This window comes from Mus caroli, unplaced genomic scaffold, assembly GCF_978045245.1.
Source record: "Mus caroli unplaced genomic scaffold, Mus_caroli_1 scaffold_7, whole genome shotgun sequence".
In the NCBI taxonomy this organism is placed as follows: Eukaryota; Metazoa; Chordata; class Mammalia; order Rodentia; family Muridae; genus Mus; species Mus caroli.
In genome coordinates, this window is record NW_028227262.1 from 35668474 (window position 1) to 35685807 (window position 17334).

General features: G+C 37.2%; 1 protein-coding gene across 2 annotated transcripts in view; it reads right to left on the bottom strand.

The window, feature by feature from the left end:
• The window catches only part of Setd5 (SET domain containing 5), a 74811-nt gene that overhangs the window by 57142 nt on the left and 335 nt on the right, over window positions 1-17334 (bottom strand). The window lies entirely within an intron of this gene.

A 17334-nucleotide genomic window follows, 5' to 3' on the forward strand; every position in this document is an offset into this window, starting at 1 on the left:
AACATGGTTTTAAAAAACCTCTGTGTGGACACATGCTCATGTGTTCATTACGAGTATGCCGGTCAGAGGAAGACTGACTGATACCTGAAGTTATCAGTCCTTGCTTAAGGTAGGGCTCCTGTTCACTGCTGTGTATACATGCTAGCTGGCCTGCATACTTCAGGTGATTCTGATGATTTTCCTGTCTGGACTCTCTTACAGGCTGGGATAACAGACCTGAACTGTGTACAGCTTTGCATTGGTTTACTCAAACCCAGCTCTCATGCTTGTAAGGCAAGTACTTTTAATCACTGAGACATCGCCAAGCCTTGATTATTTTACAGACAAAAACATAATTAGAAAAAGATTAACTCAGGGAACTGAAGGTATAGCTGAGTGGTAGAGTGCTTGCCTAGCATTCAATAAGCTCTAGGTTGTATGAGTAACAATGAAAGAGGGAATTTACTCACAAGAAAGTCACAAATATAGCAGATTTCAAAAGAAAATTAAGATTTTAATGTGTAGCTTTTATTTATTAAACTAATTACTTTGGGTAGCAATATCTAAATTAAAAGTGTGTTTATTAACAAGTCCAGAATCTTCCAGCTCTTTGGGTGAATTTATATTATATAGCTTTACCTTGAGTTTTATATTATGCAGATTTCCCACTTCTCCCTTTATCAATGACAACAAACAACTACTATGAACATAAAAGCTATCTGAAGGTGTGTCTTCCATTTTAGGTACTCTGTAGGCTGATTTCAAACTCCAATTCACCTGCATGCTAATAATAGGGATGTACCAAAACACCCAGAGTTTTATATGGTGGTAGGAATCAAGTCTAGGGCTGTTTGCATGGTAGGCAAGCACTTTTACCAACTAAGCCACATTATCAGCCCTGAAGCCTTCTTTTTTTTTTTTTTTTTTTTTTTTTTTTTTTGAGACACTTGGTCTCACTATGTTGTCCTGGCTGGCCTAGAACTCCTCAAACTTCAAGATCCTGCCTCCTCCACCGAAATGCTGGATTTAGGGTGTGGAATCATCACCTCACCCTGCCCCTGAACATGTTTAACTCTGTAGGTTTACTCATGTAACAAGCACTACATGTTGACCATACAAGAAAAACAAAATCATACCAAACCAAAACCCTCTGAACTATGTTTCTTCCTATAACTGAGTCAAATTCTGAGGGGAAAGTAACCCTCCTGTCTGCTTAAAAGCCAATCCACTGCACTGTTTACCAGGGGAGTTTCTTGTGTAAGTAGTTTCTCAAATGACAGCTAAGGACAGTCAGACCAAAGAAACCTTAAGCATAATACTCTGATGTGTACAAGAAGCCTCCTCACTGCAGTTGTCTGGCTCTATTACAAAGATGCTTATAAAGTATACAATCATAATCTGGGTGTGGTGGGCAAACGGCAGTAATTCCAGAACATGAAGAGACAAAGGCAGGTGACTTTTTCTAAGTTTAAGATTAGTCTACATACCAAGTTTCAGGCTGACTAGAGCCACATAGTGATACTATATATTGCCAAAAAAAAAAAAAAAAAAAAAAAAAAAATCAGAAGTAAAATTCTCGTGTATCCTCTTAAAAGAGAAAAGGAATAGCTTGACTGGTTTTGTAAACTGGTTTTGACATTTAACGTGACCATATTTAAATATGTACTTCTTCAATGATACTGCAGCACTGTTCTATTGATTCATTATAATTTAAATGATTCTTCAGCAGGCAGATACTCATTTTTGGTACTCTGCAGTGTTGCACTGAGCATCCATTCATGTACTGAGAACTTTGTTTACACTATATATACAAGTCTTTACTCAGACAAGAACTGCTTCATAGGTGGGCTTCATAATAGTTTGTTACCCTTTTCAGACCAAAAAATTAGCTGAATCTGGTATATGTTGCTTTCTTAAACAAATTCTAGGATATCTTTAGTTCTTATACTTTTCATATAATCAATGGAATAATGGAAAACAGGTGCTGTTAAGGAGTGGCCATTGATATCCATAATAACCTGATAAAGACCATACAACATTTCCTCAAAAACAAACCAAAAAAATCAAAATAGGATCTAAAGTATCCAGAAACTCAAGTTTTTGCTCTATATACCCTCTTCTGAACTGCAACTAGCCTGGAATAAAGGAGGCTCAAAGCGACTTATGGTGTATAGATATCTGGAAGCTTTGCCTCCCATTACCAGGAAATAAGAATTTGCATTCACTATATTAAGGGATAACTCTCAATAACTTCCCATTTATTTCCTCTTCTGACAAAGCAGCCTGAAGGAAAAAAAAACCTCAAAATATATCTAAACAACAAATGGAAGAAAGTGCAGATTTTAACAGCAGTCAAAGGTTCCAGAAATCAGAAGAGTGACATGGTATAATGAAAAGATCTTGAAATCGACAGATTTGATATACTATATTATTTAGCTGTGTGGTCATTCTAATTAAATCTATTATAATTCACCTAAGTGCATGGTTCTAAGAACTTAGCACCTTACAAATTTTGATATACAGCTTTACAATACAAAAAGGAATAGAATAGGAGCTAAGATGAAAACAAACAAGGAACTCCTTCTTCTAAGGCAACCGTTTCCAGTGAAGGTGAGGAATGGACAGTTTTGTTCCATGTCACTAGTGATGCTAAGGCCTGAGTAATAAACAGGCTTATTTAAGTACCAGGCCAGATTTCTTTGGTAAGGCTTCAGTATTTAGCATGAACCTGCTATTTATAAGATGCTTCACCAAAAATTCAGCCAACTCAAAGATCTGCTATATACTGAACGTATTAATAACTAACAAATTTACCTCCTCAATCTTCCAGTCAAGAAGGCTTTCCAAACTTCGTAGACTTCTTTAAAAATTTAAAAAAAATTGTGATATATCTCAGTGTGGTCCATAAAGGAAGTTCCAAGACAGCCAAGACTACACCCTGTCTCAAAACAAAACCAGAAAAACAAACAAAAAATCCCTATACTCTATATAGGCCACTATATTTTTATTGAGCCACTCCATTTCGCTGTTGGCTGGAAATATGTGATGGTCAAGAGATGAACTTGGCTCATAGTACATACAGTAAACAACAGGGAGAAACCAAACCATCTGGTTCTGTTTGGAGTTTTGTTTTGAGAATGGACCCTATTCTGAAGCCCAGGCTGGCTTCCAACTCTAAAGAGTCTGTCTAACCTACATCTACAAGTATTCAGATTACAGGTATACCCGCTGATTCTGCTATTGTAGTCTGCTTGACCAGGTCCCACCCACTATGGTCAACTTTTACTCTAAATTTAAAATGTTTTATAAGGAAGATTTTTAAATAGGCACAAAACTGAAATAATTCTAGTCCATATAGTTATTAGCCAGTTTTAACAAATCCTACAATTGATTTTCATTCCAAAGCAAATCCCAGATAACCTATCATTTCATAAGCAATACTTCAGCATGTATATACAAATAATAGCTGTCTTCAGACACACCAGAAGAGGGTATCAGATCCTATTACATACAGATGGTTGTGTGCCACCATGTGGTTGCTGGGAATTGAACTCAGAACCTCTGGAAGACCAAGACAGTGTCTTTACTGCTGAGCCATCTCTCTCGACCCCATGGGACAATCTTTTGGGAGCTGGTGCTCTCCTTCCAACGTTAAGTGAGCTCTGGAGACTGATCTCTGGTTGGACACCACAGCAAGAATTTTTAACATATTTATAAAATGAGAGACCTGCCTAGTATGATAATGAAAACATGTAGTGAAACTTAGGCGTTGGAGGCAGTCAGATTCACAAGTTCAAGGTCAACCTGGGCTACAAAGACTTAAAGGAAGAGGGACTGGGGATATAGCTCTGTGGCAGAACAACTGCCAAGTACAGGCAAAGCCCTAGATTTGAATTCCACCCAAATCTCTCAGAAGCTTCAAATTTCAGCTAAGTACCAATTACTCCTTAAAAAAAAAACAATTAGTTATTTTCATATAATCAATGGAATAATAAAAATCAGGTGCTATTTACAAAATTATGAACATAATCCTAAGTAAGGTTGATTTGGAGTTTAAAAACTAATCAGATACGCATAGCAGTAATACCAACTCTCAAATTAAAAGCTACCTTTTACTGATTATTCTGTACCAGAAAGTTTTTCTATATTCCATTTCCATGTAACATTTCTAATAACAACTCTATGAGGAAGGCACTATATATATTAGGGCAAATTAAATTTGCCAAGACACTTGAATTAAAAAGTTAGAATCAGGCCGGGCAGTGGTGGCTCATGCCTTTAATCCCAGCTCTTGGGAGGCAGAGGCAGGTGGATCTCTTGAGTTTCAGGACAGCCAAGGATACACAGAGAAACCCTGTCTCAAAAAAAAAAAAAAAAAAAGAAAAGAAAAATGTCTGCTGAGGAGCTACTGCAGCAGCGGTGTCCACCAGGAACAAACACGACCTAGCATTTCAACACACATTTTTAGAAGAAAAAGGCATATTTCTACCCCAAATAAGTTATACTAAGTCAAGAAATCCTGGTTTCTAAGAAACTCTATGCCACTACTTTTATGGTATAAAACTATCTATTGAAAATCTAAAATGAGATAGTTTGTATTAACTTACTTTTTAGACACTTAAAACAGAAGTATCCTGAGAAAATACCATCGTGAGTTAGCAAGATGGCTCACATTTGATCCCCAGAATACATATGCCAAGAAAACTAACGAGTTAACTTCTGACTTCAGGCATGTAAATGTGCATGCCTCCCCCAAAATAAATGTAAATGCAAAAAATACACCTCTTCTTTATAAACATATATATATTCTTTATTTAAAAATATGTTTATAAAGAATAGGTGAAGTCTGAGTGTGTGACAGAAAGAGAACAGGGATGAAGTCCTCAGGGCTAAAAGCAGGATTTTTTTGATCATACTTTTAGCTTTCTATATTTTACACAATAACTAGAAAAATATTTTATTTACTTGCAAAGCAAAAGGTAATCCCTGAAAAATCTGAAAGTGAAATAAAAATTAACTTCACTAAGTTTCTAGCTGGTGGTGTAATCACAGAGCACACTCCAAAAATTTAAAATGCTGTAATTTAGATGACTATATTCAAAGGAATATGTTTTAAAGAAAAGTAAACAGAATAAGGCAAACCATTCAACTTTTAGTAATCATATTGTTCTACTAATCTGAAACTGTTTCAAGTATACTGTGGCAAAAATAAAGTGAAGAAATATGTTGGTGTCACTGGAAATGGGGAGTTGTGCACAGAAAAAAGATCAGTTTACATTAACTATGTGATACTGAATTTGAAATATAAGTGGTTAGGTGTTTTAAAAACAAATCATTTTTAAAGCTTTGTTTATTTAAAAGATCTAGAAACAGATCAATTAAAGAGCAATGAACATTCCTTGTCTCTAAGGATCATTTACCATTAAAACAAACCAATACTGTGTGAGACAACCAAAGTAGAAAGGAAGACCTGAGGTTCTAGGCAAGCCTGTGCCCAAGACCCTGTCACAAAGGAAAATGAAACACCCCCATTCCACACATGCACAACCACACAACCCAGCAACTGTTTGGGGGTGAAAAATGGTAAAAATGATCCAAAAACATTGGGTTATAATAGAACACAAGAACTAGAGAGCAATGAAACAAGCAAAGAAGCTACTAAGATGAATTTAAAGGATTTATTTAGCCAACAGCTAAAGGCAGTATAATCTGAATATGTCAAAAATACAGCAGAATGCTGTATTAAACATATTCAAAACCATGAGCACAAAACAGTAGTACTTCACGGCTAGACTCCCTCAAGGGGCACCCTGAGTTTCCTATTTTCTGACTGTATATCCACGAGTATATGGATATCCTGTTTTCAGCTTATTGTGAAAATTAAAGAAGCAGTTTTGAAAAAACAGCTGTCTTCTATTAAGATACTAAAGAGATTTGCAAAATTGTAAAATAATGTAATTTAAAAAATAGAAAGTTATTGTTCATATCAAGCTGGGTGGTGGTTGTGAAAGCCTTTAATACCAGCACTCAGGAGGCAGAGGCAGGCAGATCTCTGTAAACTAGGTGCCAACCTGGTCTACAGAGTGAGTTCCAGAACAGCCAGGGCTACACAGAGAAACCCTGTCTCAAAACAAACAAACAAACAAACAAACATGTCAACAATACTCCTTGTTTTTAAAAACCTTGTTAGTGGGCTGGAAAGATGGCTCAGAGGTTAAGAGCACTGGTTGCTCTTCCAGAGATCCTGAGTTCAATTCCCACAAACCACATAGTGGCTCACAACCATCAATAATGAAATCTGATGCCCTCTTCTGGCCTGCAGGCATACATGCAGGCAGGATGCTGTATATGTAATAAATAAGTCTTTTAAAAAAAATTCTTATTAGTAATTAAAAACTTTAAGGATTTATCTCTTATGTGTACAGGAGTGCATGCCCAAGGAGGCTAGATGAAGGCACTTGTGAGCTACCTGCTTGAGTGCCTCAAACTGAACTCTTTCTCTAGAAGAGCAGCATATTTTCTGGATCACTAAGCCATCGATCCAGAATTATTCTGGTTTTAACTTCAAGTACTAAATCTTAGTGTAGAGAACCACTCAAGCACTAATTCTTTGGGAACTCATGGGAACTCATGTTTAACACTTTAAAGTGTGAGGGTGGTTAATCTAGGCCACAAATATCAACAATTGTTTAATATCATAATTAGGCAAATACTATGAAACAACAAAGGACATACTACCATTATAAAGTATCCCTGCAATCTAACTCATCACCAATTCATATGAAATATAGGTATAAGGATATCTCTCAGTAAAATATACTAATGACAACCTAGCCTTTAAATCCAAAAATTAGAAACTCTGTAAAACAGCATTTAAAAAAATATACACAAGACACAAAAGGAGGTAAAACCTACAGACTCAAACCAATCAAGCCCAATATATTGACCTTACCTTAAAAAGTTATTTCTCTCTATATGGGGTGTTCTGCCTGTATTTATGTGTCAGAACCACAGGTGTGGCTGATGACTGTGGAAGCCAGAAGAGGGTATCAGATTCCCTGGAACTAGAGTTACAGAGGGTTGTATGTAAGCCACCTTCTGGATGTTGAGACCCCAACCTGGATCCTCTATAAAAGCAGCAAGTGCTCTTAACTGCTGAGCGATTTCTCCAGTCTCATTATGGCCCTTATCTTAACCAAGTGAATTTGAGTAGGGTGTGGTAGGAGAATCTAGGGCCTGGTGTATGCGAGGCACACATTCTACCATTGAGGTACATACATACACCCTCAATCCCCAAACAGGCTATTATTGTTTGGGGGCAGGGTCTCACTGAGAGTAGGCTTGGAACTCACTTTGTAGACCAGGTGCCTTGAACTCAGAGATCTACCTGCCTCTGCCTCTCAAGTGCTGTGATTAGGCTTTTACCACCTTCCCTGCTCTAAATAAGGTATTTTAAACAACAATTTTATAAAGTCCAAAGGAAATACATTTTTCCCAATCTAATCTCTAGCTACTTCTTGCCATATTATTAGATAAAAAGAAAATACATTCTAAAAATTGCTTACAGGGGAGAAAAGACCAACAGACAAACTCTACAAAGAAAACTGGTTTGTTAGGTAGGACTAAGAGTTCCCTCCACAGTTGATGGTCTGTTCTAGGGAAACTAAGATGTGGCATGGTTAATCCCAGCACTTGGGAGGCAGAGGCAGGTGGATTTCTGAGTTCGAGGCCAGCCTGGTCTACAGAGTGAGTTCCAGGACAGACAGGGCTACACAGAGAAACCCTGTCTCGAAAAAAACCAAAAAAAAAAAAAAAAAAAAAAAAAAAACCAAAAAGAAAAAGAAAAATTATTTTGGGTCTAGGGTGTAGTGATAGCACACTTGCTTCCCCCTCCTCCATTGTTCTCAAAAAGACAATCATCTGAGGTGCTGGAGAGGACCAGAGTTCAATTCCTAGAACTCAAATGGTGGCTTATAACCATCTGTAAATTCAATACTAGAGGATCTGGCACCTTTGGCCTCTACAGGTTATCATACATAATCATGGTGCACAAACACAGATGCAGACAAAACACCCATAACTAGAAAATAAGTAGAACTTTAAAAAAAAATGTAGTTGAATCCTTTGCACAGTTACCTGCAACATAAATGCATTACTACTATTACACATTTAGGCAAAACTAACTCATTCCACAAAAAATTACTTTTCACCTCTCTTGTTTAGAACATTGCAACTTTGTGAAAGATTTATTTTTAAATTGTATGCATATGAATGTGGTTCCCTTGGCGTCCAGAAGAGACCATCAACTCCCCTTAAGCTTGAGTGTGCTAGGAACCAAACTTGGATCCTCTATACAGTGGTTTTCAACATGTTGGTTTTGACTCCCTCAGGTAGCCTTCAAGACCATCAGAAAACACAGATACTTATAATTCATAACAGTAGCAAAATTACAGTTATGAAGCAGCAATGAAAATAACCTTATGGCTGGTGGGTCACCACATGATCCATTAGGACTAGCAATACTGTGAAGCCTAATGACCTAAGCATCAAGTATGAATAAAATAAAAACATTTAGTTTAAGTCAATTAAGCCCAAGATCCCAAAGTAAAAGTACCTTGGAGTTAGCTTTCTTATTTACTTGTTCTAATAATTATATAGCAACACTAACTTCTGAGCAATATACCTGATGTTAGCAATGTTTACTTGTATTGATTCTTTGATACTTCTGCTTATTTACTGTGCTGTCAATAAAGTGATTGTTAACCTGGGAAGATTTTGTTTTAAAGATTTTTAAACATAGACACTCTTTCAATAAAAGTAGCCTAAACACAAACATCCTAACAATTTCATATATTTTTAGCTTCATCTTAAGATGTTCTTTGACATAACCAACCTGACCTTGTTTTGTACTTTTGTTGGGTCATGAATTAAAGTTTTATTTGGTATAAATAAAAGTAAATTTGTCTAGAAAGAACAGAACTATTTTAAAAGAGCCTACAATTTTAGACTTGCTCTTACATTTTTTCTAGATTTGTTCTTTAAAAAAAAAAAAAAAATCTAGCTAACATTTTCAGGCTGTGGGCACAGAAACACACCTATTTCCATGGCTGAAGTTGTTTGTGCCACAGAATTGAAAAATAAAATTTACGTGTTAATATAGCAATTTAATGTTACACTCACCCTGTGGTCAATCTCACTGCCTCAAAAACCTATCTTTGTTCTGCGTTAGGTGGTTAAATACTTGTTTTAACTATCCTTCTGAGCTCACTTACCAATACATGCAAGGTCCTGGGTTCAAGACTCAAAAACCACAAAAAAAGCACTCTTTTGAGTCTATCTCAAATGTCACAATAACCACATTTATTTTTAAAATAAATATAACTACCCCGTAAAAACAAGACAATTCTCAACAGTCCATTGGAAAAAGAAAAAAATAATAAATGAAGAAAAATGTAATACAAATAAATGCAGAGGAAAACTAATTGCTAATATATCCTTTAAGGTTCTTTTTCCTAAGTAAAACCTTTCTTGGATACCAAGAGTGTTCAGTTGATTGTTAGCTGTAGATTGCATCACACTCCTTCACAGAAGCCATGAAGGCACAAAACTATATGCTATGGTTGGTGATAGAAAATAGAATTTTTCAGTATGGGATACAAATCAGAACAAAACAAGAATAAATTTTTTTTAAAGAGTTATATACATTGGGAGAGAAAACAATAACTTCCTAATACAAATCAACAATAAATGTAAACATAAAATAATGAAATCCCTGTGGATTGATTTGAGCACAAACCTAGAAAATTCTAACCAGATCATAATGTCTAAGAATTACAAAGTTTCCACTCTTACTCTTACAGTAGCACACATGCACCATATGAATTATTGGGGGTAGGGGTGGGGTTCAAGTCTCCACATTTCAGGAGTGAAGAGGGAGAAAATCTGAGCACCAGAATACAACAAAAATGGCAAAAAATAAAAATTTCAGTTTAAGTAATATTGGAAAAGGCTTAAAATAATTCAGGCATGAAATTTTCATATTCAAACAGCTATTTAATTGTTAGAGAGGCATATATCTTTATCTATCTATCTATCTATCTATCTATCTATCAATCAGTAGATAGATAGGTTTAATGTTAAAAATCTTAATTCTAGTCACAGGCCCAAGCTGCAAACACTGGTAATCTCCAATAAAAACTACAAATAGAGAATGGATTTCACCTTATAATACAGTGGCATCTGGTAGTGGTAATAACTATAAACAGCCAATGATATTACATGCTTTAAAAATCTTTCTGTAAGCTCAGAATCTGAAACAGTGTACCAAGAGTGGAAGATATAAAAGTTATTTGTCACTAGACTTTAAAGTACTAGCTTTAGAACATATAAACAAATCCACAACCTAACATAATATATAAACTATAGCAGCCCATTCAATTTCCCCCTTTGTCCTAGTTTCTTTTTTTGCTGGGAAGAGGCGTAGTGGGATAATAATAGCAGGAAGTAAGGTGGAGCAGCTGCACAGCAAGATGAGGTGCTGTGTGTGCTTCACCTCCATGCTGGCCTACTGCTGCCTCGATCTTATAAAAATGAAATTAGCTATTTGGGAAGCTACACGTTATAAATATTACTGGAATCAAGATGTAATCTCCTACTTTCTCACTTTTGTCAGAATCTGTTTTAGGTCTCTAGTTTGATTCTGTTGAAGCAATAAAAGCCACATTTCTAGTATTTTGCAAGGGAACTCTAATGCTAGCAATAGATATTTGATAGAGAGACTGAGGCTAGAAAAACCAGCTTCCTTTTAGTCCCCACAAATTTATGGGAATAATCCATGTTAACAGACTGTACAAAGAAGAAAAGACCATCTAAATTTCTATTGTAATGTATGATGAGGTATCACTAAAGTTCATATTAAAATTGTTGCTATTTTGCTGATGAGAAATTTTTCCCAGCAATGATAGTAACACAAACGTACTTTCTTGTTTGGGCATGTGTGAACAAGGATATGCATGTTCAGGCCAGAGGACAACCTCATTTCATTTTTCAGGCATTCTTTCCCCACAACTCTTAGACAGGGTCTCTTACTAGCCTAAACTGGTCAAGTAGGCCAGGCTGACCAGTGAGTAAGCCCTAGAAACCTGGCATCTGTCTGCCCAGGGCTGGGGTTACAAGCATCACACACAATTTTACGTGAGTTTGAGAAACTGAACTCAAGTACTCTTTTTACAAATACCTGACCAACTGAGCCTTCTACCAGTCTTTTAATTTTTTTTTCAGATCAAAATATTCTGTGTACTGTAACTGCCAAGACTGCCACACTTAAAATAAAATGTTACATGGGCAACATGCTGTACTTCTTTTTACAAAAGAGAGAAATGATGCAAAACAAAACAACAAAAACTCCATCAATGTACATTATATGCAGCATTCTGGTTATGTTAGTCTACAACAATGTCTTCTTTGCTATACAAAGTAATCATCATTCCGATTCTCTATCTCATTCAAGCAACACATGTGCTCTTGGAAAAACAGTTCAAGGATTTCTAAAAATTAATTCTCTTAAAGCAAAACATTCGTTCGTGGAAATGAGCTGTCTTTATAAGGAAGAATCTTTTGTAATCTAAATAACTACTGTCTAATTTGTGAGTGTAATTTTTAAAATGAACTAGCATACATGTAACATTTGACATTTCCTTTAAAGTACCTGAAATGATTCAGGATAGAGTCTTTAACATTTTAATGACACCTTCAACAGGAACCTAATTTTGGCAGTATCTCTCATGGCTTTGCCTATAAGAGATACAACTTACACACCTCGAACACCATAATTTTCATTAAGTAATAAGCTAGATGCAATCACCTTTTGCTGAGAGCCAAGCACAAACTAATAGGATTAAACCTAAACTAAAAGATGGGGACAGGTAGTAATCTCCAGTGCATATCAGATTCCGCAGGAAGTAGGAGGAAGACTGAAACAATAAGGTAAGTTCTCCTTATGTGTGTTGGGGAGGGGGGGGGGTTCCTGTCTGTCTGTCTGTTTGTTTTTTGATACAAGAGTCTTATTCTATAGCTTAGCTGACAGTCTTTGGCTCAGTCTCTTGAATCAGTTTCCTGAGTACAGAACATACAGATGTAAGCTAAATGGCTGTTATAAAAATCCTTTTTCAGTTCACATTTTACATAATGATCAAACATGTAAATATTGCACAAAGGAAAACAGTACACCTTGTCAAATCTAAACCCAACTAAACAGACTGCATATACTGAAATACAAATTTACTTTACACAGAAGAGGTCATTCCAATCATTACTAAAATCTAGATGCTCTAAGCCTGGTCCACTAAGGAGGCAACTTACATTTATATGGAACTCACTTTAATCCATACAAAGCTTTAGGGTCTCCCCACTCCTCAGAAGGTAGGATAGGTTCTTTCTGATTTCTAGACCGTATGAAATCTGGGTTTTAAAAGTATGTGCTTGACATAAATTAAAGGCGTAAGTGAAAACTAAAAACAGTTTCTTTAATTGTAAACCAAAGTGAATAATCTCCTAGGGGGAAAAAAAAATCTCTTGCCTTCCCTACCTCCGGCCCCTCCCCCACCAACACTGCTTCCCTGCTGTGCAAAGAGCCCTTTGTCCTGCCCCGCACTTATCTAGCTGTTTGGCCATATTGACAGGCCTACTGGAGGCATAATAAGGGAGTCAGTCTGACATAAGCAGCTGGCGATTTCAAACAAAAATCTTCCTTTTCTACTCACACAAAATCCTGCTGCAGAGGTCTGTGGCTCCTCCCATACTTCCACCTAGTTCTCAAATAGAGCAGCAAGGAACTGGCATTTCCCCTCGATTCAGTAGTATAAATCAAAAACTTGATTCTCTAGCCAGAATTCTTACAGCCACTCATTTGTTGCTGTTTTGTGTTGTAATCCCTAAATTAGGTTTCTTCATCTCTGGTGTATACATGTATGATTATCACTTCAATGTGCCATGAAAACTCTGGGAAGCCTCATACTACAAGACAAGACAGAAGAGACATGGAAGTGGCAAACACACACACCAAAGAAAACTGAGCAATACTCTTAGGGTTTTGAGAATACCAATGATTTTTAAAAGATTAAAAAAAAAATCATTTTCCTGACACCAAAGATACTTTATGGAAATTTCATTCAGGCATTTCCCTAGATACTCTGAAAAAAAATTAAAAAAAAAAAAAAGAAAGAAAGGAAACAGTAATGGAAGGAAGGGGTTGGGGTTTGAGAACCCTTACTCATAAGAAAAACATAGACTGTACTTCTGTGTACCTCACAGCTCCTTTCTTCAAGTACTGAGTAAGAACTTGTCCAAGGGATGCTTTCTAAGAGAATCAACTCTCAGGGTTACTGGCATCTCTACCCAGTTTGTAACTTAATATAGAGCAGGACAATTTCACTAAGGTTACATGATTTAACAAAGTATGTATCGTTAAGTGAAAGAAAGGGTACTCCTTTTACCTTTTGCAATTTCCCTGAATTCCAGCCACTAGAGAAATGAATCACAATAGCAAATGAAGGTCATGCCATTTACTAGATGTGTTAGAATCTCTGGGCTCCAAGACTTATCTACCTCATAGGTGCATTGCTCTTCTTTTCTAAGTCTACCTGAAAGGACACTTTAAACCAAATTATAAATGGCTACCAGTTTAAAAAAAATGACTACCAGTTGAACTATTATACGCATATTTTTCAGTCTAAGTTCACCACTAGTCAGGCCTCCTAATTTCAAATTAAACTGAAAAAAAAAAAAAACCCACTAGTTTAGCCAAAAGTTGTAATAAAATTTTATTTTACTTATGATCTAATTTATTGTAGATATGTAGTCAATAATTACTGACTACTACTGCCTTATGTTTCAAAGATCCACCTTCATCAAAAGGGTCAGAATAATTTCTAAAGTGTGCAGGCTTCTAGATGCTAAGCAGTATCAAGATGTAGGCATTTTTAAGTGTGTCAGTTCAAGTAATCCTTCTAAGAAAAAAGCCTCTTGATCTTCCAGAGATTACTGTGAGACCACAATCAGATCCAAAAACAGGAAATAAAAGTGGTAGTCATTATTTTCTAAGGGAACTTGTATATTATAATTAAGCTCAAAACACTTGCACCTTAACTGTAAATACCTTGAACTGTAGTATCAGTATGAGTGATATCATACTTATGGGATACAGCACCTAATCTATGTAACAAAAATATCACAACCATCTAAAACAATCATTAAGAGAGTTTTGTTTTATGGACTTGCTTTTAGCACTGGAAAAACAATATGAACTATATTTGTGAATTCAAAATACTCTACAATGTTTCTTCATTTTTTGCTATAAATTCTAGAACCATTACTACAAATTATAAATGTTTATGGGATCTAAATAAATTTGTACAAAATTAAACAAACAGACTCCCGAAGGAAAAGGCATTGGTTGCAGTAATAATCCTAGGGAGGAAAAACCCTACGATTTTATGTGCTGCACATGCCTGGGTGATGGTTCAGTTTCAAATATTCCTTGCCAGACAAACTACTTAAAAAGGCTTAATCAAAGATCACCCTGGTTCTGTTTGGTTAGGGGTAGAGTGGGCTTAGAATGGACTCTTGCTGCCTTCTTAGTATCTTAAACTAAACTTACTCAATTTCTGAATATTCCTTCTGTGTTTCTGATGGATTACTGCCAAAACACATCTTTGTTCGGTGGAAAGTCTATAATCCAACACATACATGATTAATCCAATTTATAGGTCAGATTATCAGTAAGTATATCTAATCTGGAGAGGTCTACAGATTAATTTAGAAATTAACAACAAACCAAGCATTAATCCAAAAGCAGCTCTTTTTAGTTTAGGCACCCAACTATATAGTAAGATGTTTCAAAGAACATCGATCTATTCACAAAGGTAAATACGGCCTAATACGGAGAGACAAATACAAATCTGAAATGACTCAAGCAATTAAAAGATGGAGGAATTCATGTCACTTGCATTGGGAAAACAAAACAAAGATCCTCCTCACCCTATTTTTGTTCTCAGAAAAACCTTTACATTACTATTTTTAGGTTTTTTAGGGGTTAAAAAAGATCAAAACACTAATGAACTTTAAGTCCTGTGAAGGGTAAAACCTCAGATAGTAACAAAAAGCTTCCAACCCCTCCCCAAACAAAAAACCCCAAGTCTTTAACTTTGATCCAGTTTTCAGATGCTGATATCCATAAATGGATACAGTTATGAATTGCTAATTCTGGTCTCTTCACTAGCAAAAAGCAAACCAGCTCAGCAGTACAATTTCCCAGGAAAGCAAGCAAGGTTTCTTTCCAGCCTGAGCAGCCATCACTAAGTGCAGTTCCCTGCAGCCAACAGCATTAATGGACGCTGCACTGCTGTCCTTCCCTGGAGACAGCAGCCAGCACTACTCAAGCTTCTCACGTAGCAACCAGAGCTCCAGAGCCAGCAGCTGCTGCCGCCTTGTATACTCACTCCTGTGATCCAACACAGGAGCAACCTTTTCTTTACCCCACCCCCACTTCTTAACACACTTTTTTTTTTTTGGACAAGTGCTCCACGCTGGAAGGATTGGAACTATGCTTTTAGAAAGGAACAATTCTAAGGTCACTTTTAAATTGAGGTCTTTGATTTGAAAAATCAACAAATACCAAATTCCAAATATTCGTTTTAATTAAACCAGCAATGTGGATGTAAGCATTAAGTTTTAGTTTTAAAAAGGTCAATTTTCCAGCTAGGAACAAGAGCCTTGGGTCATGTCCTACCAAAGAACATAACCCAATATTCTACACATGACAATCTGAATAACCTTAAAGCCTCTAATCCCATAACAGGCCACAAATTCTGGCCAGAGAACTAATGATCCTCCTGAGAAAACTGGAAGAAATCCAGGGAAAAGAAATTCCTGTGTCCTCCAAACTCAGAAATCTCTAATTATGTCAGTATTCTCTGCTTAAGTCCTAGGTCAGATTGCACACATCAAAATAACCTCTTAAAGCTTTCCTCCTAGCGACCTAAACCATTATTAATATCAAATTAACCATCAAAACACTTTCCTCTCAATATGCTGCACACAAACCTCCTCCTGGAACCTCCTCCATCTGGATCCTCCCCAATCAAAAGTATAGGTATTTAACATATAAGCAAGGAAGTAATGTAAACATGACCTTGGTCACAAATATGTCATCTAAAAACAATTTAGTCAAGGTATGGAGGAAATTCGAGAACCCTGAATCTTTTTAAGTATTTTGAGCACAGGAACAATTGGCAAAAGGAATCCAGGTATAGACAAAACCCAGAGCCCAGAGCTCTGGGCGAGAAATGAGTTGCTGGTGAAGATGTTACACAAGTAACATGAGAAAGCAGAAAATGCAGGTCATCCACGCACCCCTGACCCAGACCAGCAGGGCGGGCTGCAGCATCAGTACACAGGAGAAAGATCCCTTATTCCTAAGAATGAGAAAGGCAAAGGCGCCCGATAGAATAAATTAGCATAGAAGGGGCTTTCCCAGGAGTTGAAACTTTCCTTCAGAGCGATTCACCTACTAAAACCAGGGCTTTTGCCCACTACCATTTACCTAGGATCTTGGCTTGCACGGATTCATAGGGGCATATCCCTCCCCCTCTTCTTTAGAGTCGTTCTTAAAAGATCGCTCTCCACGCCCTAGGCAGGGAAAACGACAAAATCTGGCTCAATTCCAGGCTAGAACCCTACAAATTCAACAGGGATATCGCAAGGATACTGGGGCATACGCCACAGGGAGTCCAAGAATGTGAGGTGGGGGTGGCGAAGGTAATGTCTTTGGTGTGGGAAAAGCAGCAGCCATCTGAGATAGCAACTGGAAGACCAGAGGAGAGGCGTTCAGGAAGATTATGGAGAGGAAGGCTGGGCCCCCACGAGCGACCAGAGTTGTCACAAGGCCGCAAGAACAGGGGAGGTGGGGGGCTCAGGGACAGAAAAAAAAGTATGTGTATTTTGAGAGCAGGGTTGGGAGGCCTCTCCTGAAAAGGGTATAAACGTGGAGTAGGCAATACCCAGGCAAAAAGGGGAGACCAGAGTAGGGGGAGGGGAAGAGTCCTGACCCAGGGAAGACATTAAAAAGGTAGTGGGGTCGACTAGATTAAGGGGAGCCTTTCTCTCTGGGCAAGAGGGGTGCAATGGTGTGTAAAGGTAGCCGAGAAGACGAAAAGGGCAAGCATCTTCCTGCTACCAGCCTGGGGAGGCCCAGGCCCACGACCCCGAGGAGAGGGAACGCAGGGAGACTGAGGTGACCCTTCTTTCCCCCGGGGCCCGGTCGTGTGGTTCGGTGTCTCTTTTCTGTTAGACCCTTAC